Here is an 11,463-nt window from a genome sequence, read left to right as displayed (position 1 = left end):
CTCGAACAAATCCTGGTAATGGCTCCAAAGCTTGGTGCTCTGATCTTAATTCATAATTGTCACAACTTCGATACAACTGACCAGCAAGTGCACTGGGTCGTCCAAGTAATACCTTACGTGAGTAAGGGTCGAATCCCACGGAGATTGTTGGTATGAAGCAAGCTATGGTCACCTTGTAAATCTCAGTCAGGCAGATATAAAGTGATAATGGTGTTTTCGAATTTAATATATGATCTAAGAACAATGCATTCAAAGATAATCCTAAGATCCTAAGATGATCAAAAGATTAAAACTGAGACCAAAAGATACCTAATACAATAGTAAGAGGTCCTATTTATAATAAACTAGCTACTAGGGTTTACATGAGTAAGTTATTGATGCATAAATCCACTTCCGGGGCCCACTTGGTGTGTGTTTGGGCTGAGCTTAAGTGTTGCACGTGCAGAGGCTATTTGTAGAGTTGAACGCCAGTTTCTGTGCCAGTTTGGGCGTTCAACTCTGGTTTTGGATCCTTTTCTGGTGCTGGACGCCAGATTTGGGCAGAAGGCTGGCGTTGAACGCCAGTTTACGTCGTCAATTCTTGGCCAAAGTATGGACTATTATATATTGCTGGAAATCCCTGGATGTCTACTTTCCAACGCAATTGGAAGCGCGCCATTTCGAGTTCTGTAGCTCCAGAAAATCCACTTTGAGTGCAGGGAGGTCAGAATCCAACAGCATCAGCAGTTCTTCTTCAACCTCTGAATCTGATTTCTGCTCAAGTCCCTCAATTTCAGCCAGAAAATACCTGAAATTACAGAAAAACACACAAACTCAGTAAAGTCCAGAAATGTGAATTTAACATAAAAACTAATGAAAACATCCCTAAAAGTAACTAGATCCTACTAAAAACATACTAAAAACAATGCCAAAAAGCGTATAAATTATCCGCTCATCACTAGCTAAGTTAATTAACAAAAATAAAAGGCATCGGTTGACTCTCTTTCTAAGAGCGGAGTAGGGGAAGATGAACAATGATGCTATAGCTGCTCACTTGATTTATTATTCATGTATTAACAGAAACAGAAAATAAGGGCAGCTCAAAAAAAAGAAGTGGATGGTTAGAAGCACCAAGATACACAAGGGATTAGTAACACGGATTATGTAAATTGTCAAAAGGAACATTTCCACATAATCTAAATAAAGAATACTAATTGGGGCTTAAAGTTGGTAGAAAAGAAATATTCAAGCTAGGCTAGTAAGAGAAGGAATACAGGTAAGAAGTCGAGAAGTCAACTAACTTCTAGTGCTTTCCACACCCCGCCCCTTAGAGGGAAATTTACCTGTGAATGCGGTGCGGGCCACTGCTCTCCCTTTCACTCAAAACAAGGCATTTGATTACATTTTTGAAAGAGAATAAAGAAAAAATTAAAAAAAAATTGAATGGCCTGACCATGTATCAAGAGCCAATCTTCGATAAAAGAGAAGGTTCCATCGGAACAAAACTTTTCTTATTTCAGGATACCCTGTCTCTTTTTTTGTGGGGATCAATGACAAAAAGATACTGGAACATAATGTTGGAAGAGATGATGGAAGCGGGAGTTCATTTTGGCCATGGTACTAGAAAATGGAATCCCATAATGGCACATTTTATAGCCAGTGCTTCTTTCCGCCTTCCAACTTAATAGATTCTCTCTATCTCTATTTCAGGGGTGAGTATTAAAATTCCATAGGAAAAGAAAGGGGTTAGCTCTTAGCTCACTGGTAGTACTGATACAATCAATATGTACACACATATTAGGAAACTAAAAAGCAGAAAGATCCTTTCAAAAGGGGCTTTTTTACTCACACTCGGGAACTTCTCACAATCTTTATTTTTTCATTAAGGTTAGAATCTCATTGGAGTGAATTGGATGATCGGGCCGAGGGCAGCCCCCTCTGCCCCTCACTCTCCTTTCCCTAATATGAACCTTGAGTCATCAAAGCCTTTCTGACTCGGCCTAGCCCGGTCGCCCTACGCGACTGGTGCTTCAAAAGGTGGTTTACTTGCTTACTCGTTAGAGTAGGGGTCGCGAGAGAGCAGAGCATACCGCCCCGCCATAGTAGCGAGTCTGTTTATAGTCGCGACTGTTGTCATAGTCAACAAGGTAGAAACTTCCAGGAAAAAACTTCGAATTGGGAGGGCGATCCTCCCGGTGAACTGACCGTACCCCAAACCGACACAGGTGAACAAGTAGAGTATACTAGGGCGCTCGAGAGAACCATGTCAAAGGAACTCGGCAAAATGACCCTGTAACTTCGGGAGAAGGGGTGCTCTCCTATCTTTTGATTAGGGATGCTTTGATCTTTTAGCTTAGACTTGTCCGATCTTCCCCGATTTCAAAGGTGTAGGATTTTAATGCCCAGGTCTTGAAATGGAATCGATAGCATTATCTAGGCTAGGGATTAAAGCATTCTTGACTCCAGAAATGAGTAATCAACTGCAATCTCATCATATTCTCTTTATGGCTTAGCTTCAAGACATGTGACTGAGGAAGCAAGACCAAGAAAATGATCTTTCAGCTGACCTGAGACTAGACTTGATTCATGTGAAGATACAGGAATAGCTGGTAAGGAATCAAAAGAAAATCCCCGGCGTGAGGAAGTAAATAAAGAGACGAAGTCCCCACCTCAAGCTATAAGTCTTCTAACTACTTGAAAACTTTACTTGTTTCAAATTCAAAGGCTGTAGGCTCGACTTAAGTCAATACTGAAAGGAATTACTAGATCTAAAGAAAGACAGAAGATAACTGCAACTGATAAGGAAGGATAAGTAGTTGATTCTAAGGCTGCAACTTCAATAAATTCCTGGCATTAGACTTCTTCTCCTAGCTGAATAGATTCATTAAGGGATGCCTCAGCTGCATACATCACTGCACTTCCACTTGACACCTATCGTTAATGAGAAACAGCTCGTCTCGCCGTGACCTTCTCTTGAATTCTCAAAGCTTCTTTCGCTCCATCCCTGCAGGGACAGAGAACCCATCGCTGTATCGGCTGTGCTACCGGAGGCTCTGGGGAAGTCGGAATAGGAGAGCACTCATCTTGGGGTGGGCTTACTATTTAGATGCTTTCAGCAGTTATCCGCTCCGCACTTGGCTACCCAGCATTTACCGTAGGCACGATAACTGGCACACCAGAGGTGCGTCCTTCCCGGTCCTCTCGTACTAGGAAAAGGTCCTCTCAATGCTCTAACGCCCATACTGGATATGGACCGAACTGTCTCACGACGTTCTGAACCCAGCTCACGTACCGCTTTAATGGGCGAACAGGCCAACCCTTGGAACATACTACAGCCCCAGGTGGCGAAGAGCCGACATCGAGGTGCCAAACCTTCCCGTCGATGTGAGCTCTTGGGGAAGATCAGCCTGTTATCCCTAGAGTAACTTTTATCCGTTGAGCGACGGCCCTTCCACTTGGCACCGTCGGATCACTAAGGCCGACTTTCGTCCCTGCTCTTTTTTCTTCTATTTCAGCTAATAGCGTACTACGCCTTGTGCTTCTTTTTGGCCAAAAAGTCAATTTTTCCCCTTATTCTACTTATGTTCTATTTTTATGTTTTAGGATAAGTTCATTATAGTGAAGATTTTCTGCATGAACCGGCACGGCTACTCGCCCTTGTTTCGGGAGCTTGCATAATTTTCCTTTGCTTTAGAAAACGCGGAAAGATTAGATTTTGAGTTCTGAAAAGATGAAAGGAACGTAGTCGCCGTAGTCGCTTAGTTGAGACTCAGGCCCTTAACTTAATAGGGGTCGCTCGAAGAGGTACGAAGTGACTCTGCGCTTGCGCAGAGGAACGAAATGAGTTTCACTATATAGGTACGAAGTGGCTTCCGCGCCTATCAAGCCATTGCCCCTACGCCCCATAGAAACTGTCTACCTGAAACTGTCCCTTGGCCCATAGTTCCTGGCACAATGTTAGAATTCTAGCTCTTCCAAAGTGGTATCTCACTGATGGCTCGGGCCCCCCCGGAAGGAGGCCTTCTTCGCCCTCCACCTAAGCTGCGCAGGAAAAGGCCTTACTCCTCTGTACAGGACCATGGCTTCTTCTTCTTCAACAAGTTAGAGGCCCTTGCAGAGTAGCCCTTAATGGACGACGGCCTGTAGTAGTTCACCAACCCAAGAAATGATCTTAACTCGGCAACACAAGTGGGCCCATCCCTTGATAGCTTGCATCTTCTTCTCATCCATACGTAGGTTCCTTTAATACAATATTTGGGGGACCTATCGCGCACAACAGCCAAAAAGATAGCAATTAAGCTCTTCTAGTAGATTCACTCGTAAGCAGGCTATAACAGGTCATAACTGCGTGATGACAGAGATCACATCGATAAATGAAAAAAAGGATTCAATCCAGCCCCAAGTCGGGGCTACCCTTTTTTTTACTTACCGGATCCTTTGGGGGCTGGTATGTCCTTTCAGTTCTGGTCTGGGGAACGTCAGGTTCCTCATCAGCAACATCCTCTCCTCTCTCGCCGACCCCGACGCCGCCAGAACACCCTGCTTCAGCACCGTCCAGATTCACCGGCTGTCGGGGAGGTTCCACGGCATCATGAACATCGGCGCCATGGTCGTGGAAGCCTCCGACTTCCCGGCGCTACACAAGATCTTGGCGATAGGGTACCGCGACCTCATGGGAATGAAGATAAAGCACCACCGGAGGAAGCGAAACCGAAACCGAATCCATTGAGCGGGCTTGCTCCACCCGCTCGTCGACTTCAGAAAGACACGTCCTTAGACGTGCCAGCTCCCGTTCTATCGCTCCCAGATTGGCTTGAAGACCTTAGACCCTTGATTCATTCAAGCCTTCCTGAAAGAGCCCCTAGGTTAACATCAGTTAGCCGTGAAGAACGCAGGTAACCTTACCGGGCTTGATTCGTGAAAGTCAGCTCTAGCTTTCGGCTCCTATTCTGCCGCTGTACTTCCTTACCGCCTCGGAAAGTAACCCTGAGGTAAATAAGTCCAGTTCTTGTCAGTTTTATTTATATGATTAGACACCTTTAATAGTTTTCACCCCTAGCCTCTGAGGAACTTCTTCTGGCTACTCAATAAATTTTGTATGTGAAGTTCCGTTTGCTTGCTCTCCCTAAGCTCTTTGAATCAAGATGGCTCTGGTTGCAATCTCGTATCCAATAGAAGGGCTTGCTTTGTTGGGTTGGTTGGCACAAGTGCTGGAAAAAGTGCTTTCTGAGTCCTTGGTTGAGCTACCATTACAGTTGATTGGCATTCTCGTGCTTGGACTGAGTATAGCATTTCTGTGCAATTCCCTTCAAAACTTTTTTGCCCCTAGGCTACTTTGAGATGTCCCCGCTCCTCTACTAGTGTTGGAGCTGCTACATTCAGGTCTTCGATTGGCAGGGAACTGCTTCAAGAAAGGCAGTTCCACACAACCTTCATCCTGTTTTTTTAGTCTGCAAGGTATGTTGGATTGAGCTTTTGCCTTGCTTTCCGTTGCTACCTTCTTGTCTAGGTGAACCTATGATCGCCCCTCTATCAAGACGCGTAGGCACCTCTATTAGAAATGGCTTTCTTCATTTGGTTGTTCCGCGGGATTCGTTCTGTGTGCCTTTCTTTGCCCATTTCTTAGGGCTTGGCACGGGACTTCTTATTAGATTCTATTTGAAAGGCCGTACTAACTTCTTTTTCTTTTCAACTAGTGATTACGTTTTGGGCTACCTTTAGTGAAGTGTTATTTATTTATCTTTCTTTTAATTGTCTAAGGTGATAGCCTTAGCTAAGAAAGTGGATAAATCCACTTTCACCTCGATCACTACCCCTGTGTCTGATCTGGAGGTAATGTGTGAGCAAGTGGGTTTGATTGTGAAGAACCTTAAAGTCTTGCTCAAACGTTACCCACCCTTCCTCCCAACCATACCTCTGTATCAAGGTATGACTTGGGATCCGACCTGGAAGGCCTTACCTACGCACCCATTGACTCAACGGTGTTGGGTCCAAAGATTAGGCAAGAGCGTGAAGCAGGTCCGAAATATTAGTTCTTGCTTATGAACTAGCGAGTTTTTATTTCTTTCTAGTCGGGCCTCATACTTATGGAGAGTCATGGCTTAAACGACCTTCCCTTTGTTTGTAAAGTAGGCCTTTTTTTTTTGATAAAGAGAGTTGACATAAAATGGATCACGGAAGAAGACGTATCTGATGAATGATTCAATCCCCTCTCACCCACACTCTTCTATGGAAGGGGTTCCCCTTCTTCTATGTGAGGTGGGGCGTACGTAAGAGCGGAACCTAGATAGAACGCAGAGCGCCGGCCGCCGATACAGTTACCATGCTTACCAGCTCTTACCGTTGCCACCTATAGATATAGATGGAAGGTAGCTTGCTTCTCTTCTCCTAGGCGGCTACCCGCACATGTTATTCGCGAAGAAAAGGCTGCGAGCGGTTCTTCGCTTAGTAGAGCTACTGGCTAGTTGCAGTAGATTATTGGCCCCGCTTTGCTTTTTAGGACAGGGGTCAAGACAAGTTTGCTAGTCCCTATAGGAATCAAAACCATGTTCTTTTATTCCTATAAACATCTTTCAAATTCTCATAGACAAAACTCGCATAACACGCGGAGGTTTGCTTCCTTGGTCTAGCTTCCTGGCTTTCTTTTTCGATCGGGAATGGCAATTGAAAAAGTCTTTCCCACAACCAGGGTCAGGCCTATATAATATAATGTTTGGACGAATAAGCTTAAATTACTTTCAGGCTTTCCTCTAACTTTCTCTACATTTGGTATGCATGCCTTAGAGATCTCATACAGCAACAGGTACTCACAGAATCTTATACGTTTTCCTTCATATTGGGCCAGTAACCTTCCTCACCTGATCTACGACCACCCTTCTCCTCTAATGGTTCCTTCTGAGGTCGTCTAGTTCATTACCATTACATTAGGATATGTCCTCACTCAGAATAAGGGGAAGGAAGATAGGGCATCCGATTCAGAATCTATTCTTCCAGTCACAACAATGGACCTTGATGAAAACAGTGATTTAATTCTCCCTATTAATATAATAGAAATCTATATATATAATTTTGATAATTTGGAATTTGGAAAAAAAATTGAAAAGGGAGGAATTAAGTATTCTAAAATGAATTCTATGATTTTTATTATATTGTTCTATATTATATTGTTTAGGATTATTAGATTAGGTTTTTATCGAGCCGAACAAATCCCGAGTCGATTTTTTCCCGGTATCCAAATCGAGTTGAAATATGTAATATCATAACATAATAATGTTATTATGTTATAAATGGAATCCATTTTTTGGATATTCTAAAAAAACCAAGAAGTCGAGTTGGATCGTTTCAATTCCTTTCCATTTGGATTCTATCCATTTGTTTTGTTGCAAATTCAAATTTTAGTATTAAATTCGATTCCCACCTTTTTTGTTTCTTCCTAACAGGTATTTTCTATACGGGGTTGGTAAAAAAATTTCATGTGATTCGGTAAAAGCAACAACAATTCCATTATTGCTAATTTTATTCATGTTATTCGATGAATAATGAGACAGCAAATGATGGGACATTTTTTAAAAAATACAAGGAGAAAATCAAAAATGATACAAAACGTCCTTCTGAATTGATCTTATCCCTTAAAAATAAAAAATTTATTAAGTAATAGCTTTATTCTTCAATAAAGAAAATATTTTGGAATTATCTTTATAACCCTCCGTCCATCGTTTTAGGTTACGAAAAAGACTTGCATATTTTTTTCTAATTTATTAGAAAAATTCTCTCTTCAGAAAAAGAGAGAGAGAAAACGAGGGGATACTTAAAAAAAATATTAACAGATTATTTTGTTCCCGATAGTCATTTATTTAATCAGTGGATAGGAGCATGCTCTAGATCGGAATTGGGGGAGGACTGCCTTCTCTTTTCTACCAACTTTAAGCCCCAATTAGTATTCTTTATTTAGATTATGTGGAAATGTTCCTTTTGACAATTTACATAATCCGTGTTACTAATCCCTTGTGTATCTTGGTGCTTCTAACCATCCACTTCTTTTTTTTGAGCTGCCCTTATTTTTTGTTTCTGTTAATACATGAATAATAAATCATCCAAACAGTAGCAAAAACTCAATCTCAATAAGGTTGGTCTTTTGAGCCCGCTTCAAGACAAGATTACTAATTATCCAATCCTGGGGTAATAAGACTCGTCTATTTCTAATTTTTTTCACTTAATTCTTTTACATAGAAAATGAGACTCAATATTTTGACTGCAATTTCAAATCATCATACCATAGAAATAACATATATAACCATATACCCATATATAATATATATTATATAATAGGCTGGTAATCTACTATCTAATCTAATATAGTATTTGTAAATTATCTAAATAGAATCTCGAATTTCTATTTCTATAGAAGTTGTCTGATTTCACTCATATAACTATCAGATTTTGTTCTTCAATCAGACTTGAAGTGAGAATAATAATGAATTTTTTATATTCTGCCCCTTTCCTATTTTCCTATAAAGTTGTCCTACAAGGAAAGGGCCATAGCAATAGCATCCAAAAGTTTTTGTATCAACGAATCGCACGTAGAAATATTGATAACACACATAGAGTTAATGGTATTTCATAACTAATCGATTGAGCAGCTGCTCGTAGACCACCCTTGTCTTTAGCTTGGCACCAGGGCTGCTACGCCGTGTTTTGGATCGGACGGGTAGCGTTCCTATGCCCCCAATTGCATTTGGTAGGCAATCCAGCGGCCTTTGAAATTTATTAATAGCTTTTCATAGAGGGTTGAAGACTCCTTTTCTTTTTTTTTATGCAATTATGAATTCCACGGAACTTTATCGATTCCAACGCAATTTATCCTTTTGGAGCTGACGTAACAAACTACGCGAGCCTCCCAACGAAGCCAACCAAAATCTTATCCGAATAAAAAAAAGAAAAGGCAGTTTCATTATGGTGGTATACCAGCTGCCTGTTCTGGAACTTCCAGTTCCAATCGAAGCATATCTATCCCTAAATAGATTTGTATGTATAGCCACTTTAGTCGTGCTCGTTGTTTCTCTAAAGTATCTTTTTTCTGGGAACATGGTCAACCATAAATTCTTATGTTCGCGATTCTTCATCCACCGATGCAGAAAATGCTCAAGTTTTGTCTCAGCAGTATTCGGTAGCGGGGTCATCACTATCAGTAGTCACGCAAAAAGTAGCAACGACACCCTTTGGCGAAGGGTCTTCCAAGCCCTGAGATCGCGGAGTGCTACGCGCTTCCTTAATAGGAGTTATACACTGACTAGAGCTACAAAAGAAAAGAGCTAACCCAGAGCAACAAAAGAGGCCGGGCTGGGTCCCTCTCTCTCGATGGGGTGCCTTTCACTCTGCTTTGTGAACACTTTATCGAAGGTAGGATTTCAGGTTTTTTGCCAAGCTATGAATCGAAGAGATCAATCAATTTTTTATTTGATGTTCCATCGGCAAACACGACGAAAAAGGTAGCCGAACCAAAGTGCTAGCGTACAAGAAGGAGCTTTCGGCAGTGGTAGAAATACAAAAATGTTTCATCATCGAGATTCTTTCTGAACTCCCCTATGACCGAAAAGCTTTTTCCTACCGTGTATGGTGTAACGGCATCTCGGGGCATTCAACATATGCTTCAATAAAGCCATACAAGCTATCCAAGTCTTTACCATGAAAATTACCATGCCAAACAGGCGTTCCACCAGGCATATCATATTCCTTCATTATAAAGGGATAGAGTGAGTTCACATCATAATAGTATAGATTCTTCCCGTATGGGATGTATGCGTCCGTATGCCCCCCAGTTGCCCACCCAACTAGAGGGACTGAGAAATTAATAGAATACAAAACTTATCTTCAAGCTTTACCTTATTCTGATCATTTATAGGGCGATCGCGGACTCACTGAATGAAGTCCTCCGTTTCTTTCGGAGGTGCTGACCCGCAGCGAGGCAGAGATGACTTAGTTACATAAGGAATATGGCAACGACAACAGCATGTCGTAGAAGGAGATAACAGGTGGAGCCAACGATCCGCTAAGACTAACGTATCTACAACTCCATCCCTGAGTGGCAGTCAAACGGAGGCGTGAATGCAAGATGCCAGCGGAATGATCGGCCGGACAGAGGCTAGGGCTGCTTCCTTCCCACCGCGTCCTTCCTAGCCTAGTGTGTTGGAGATATAAAGCGAGTGAACCGGAAAAGAACGGGAACTGGGTCGATCTATTCTATGGCGAAGCATCCGAAGCATAACTGCACACTCACACGATCTTTGCCGAGAGATAGGAGCATTCGGTGGAACCGGTGAACTATACTTGCTTCTGGATAGATGTGTGGGACAGAGGGCTCGTGGTACCAGCTGCCCAACCAGCCTCCTCTGCTTTGAGAACCGTGTGAACGGAGAGGGGGCAGAAGGGAAGGAGGTCCTCATACGGAGTCGCACACGCACACTTACTTGAGCAGTGCGGAAGACTGGGGAATGGGTTGAGTAAACTCCCCTGGGGCCGGAAAAATAACAGACGAAGCTTTACTTAGATAGGGCTTTGATTGGTCTTTTTTTTTTTTTAGTGATTGAAAAGGGGGGCACCTGGTTATGTTACAAAAAGGGAAGGCAGAGGTAGTCCAAAAATCTTGGGCTATTAGTATCTATCAAAAGATAATACTAATAATAGCTACCGGTGGTCTGACTAAGGAACTCTGTATAGGAGCATACCTCGTTGCCAAATAGGTAATTTAGTTAAACCGACGATCTAGCCCTCTGTTTACTGCTTTCTAAGAAAAATAAACAGCAACTTACTGTAAGCAAGCGTATGCAGGGGTTAGTAAGTCGCACAGTTTATTACCTGTGCCAGTGTCTCTGACGAGGTCAGGATACCATTATACCTTCCTTCCATCACAAAATGATTATGAAGAAGGATCTGAAGGCCGACTTATGTATGGGTTCATATATCTCTTTAGTCTTTGTCGGGCTCTTCGTCTGGCGAAACGGATTGACAGATCGATATTGAAATCGATAGTAACCCCTTCCACCGGTCTGCCAAGACAGTCTCAATTAAGAAATGATATTGTCGCTTAATTTAAAGACCTGATCCTAAGGTACTTTCCTAGTTTTCTCTCAACTCCCTTGTGTCAAGGGGTACATTGGGAGCCTGGAAAGCGAGACCTTCGTGGAGGCCGTAAAGGTGAAAAGACGCGTGAAGGAATATTCTACCCTACCATCTGCGTCATGAAATCATTTGGTTTGTACATCAATAGCCATTGTGACTATGATGCAGGGTTTCCTCTAAGGTCCCCTTTATCCGAGACCCTTCTAACCAAAAGAATGAAGAGATATCTTCATAGTCTACAGAGACCGCTGAGAGTACCATCAACTCTCTTTCGGGTCTAGACACTTCGGTGAGTCTATTGACTCAGGCTCCCCTGGTAGACTATCGCAATCTACCGAGGATGGTGCTGGTAAGAGACGGATATTC

The 11,463-nt window shown here is 42.4% G+C and overlaps 1 pseudogene; it reads right to left on the bottom strand.

The window, feature by feature from the left end:
• LOC110272104 lies at positions 8,778-10,884 on the bottom strand (annotated as a pseudogene).

This window comes from Arachis ipaensis, chromosome B05 (genome assembly GCF_000816755.2).
Source record: "Arachis ipaensis cultivar K30076 chromosome B05, Araip1.1, whole genome shotgun sequence".
NCBI classification, from domain to species: Eukaryota; Viridiplantae; Streptophyta; class Magnoliopsida; order Fabales; family Fabaceae; genus Arachis; species Arachis ipaensis.
This window is presented reverse-complemented; position numbering and strand designations above follow the sequence as displayed.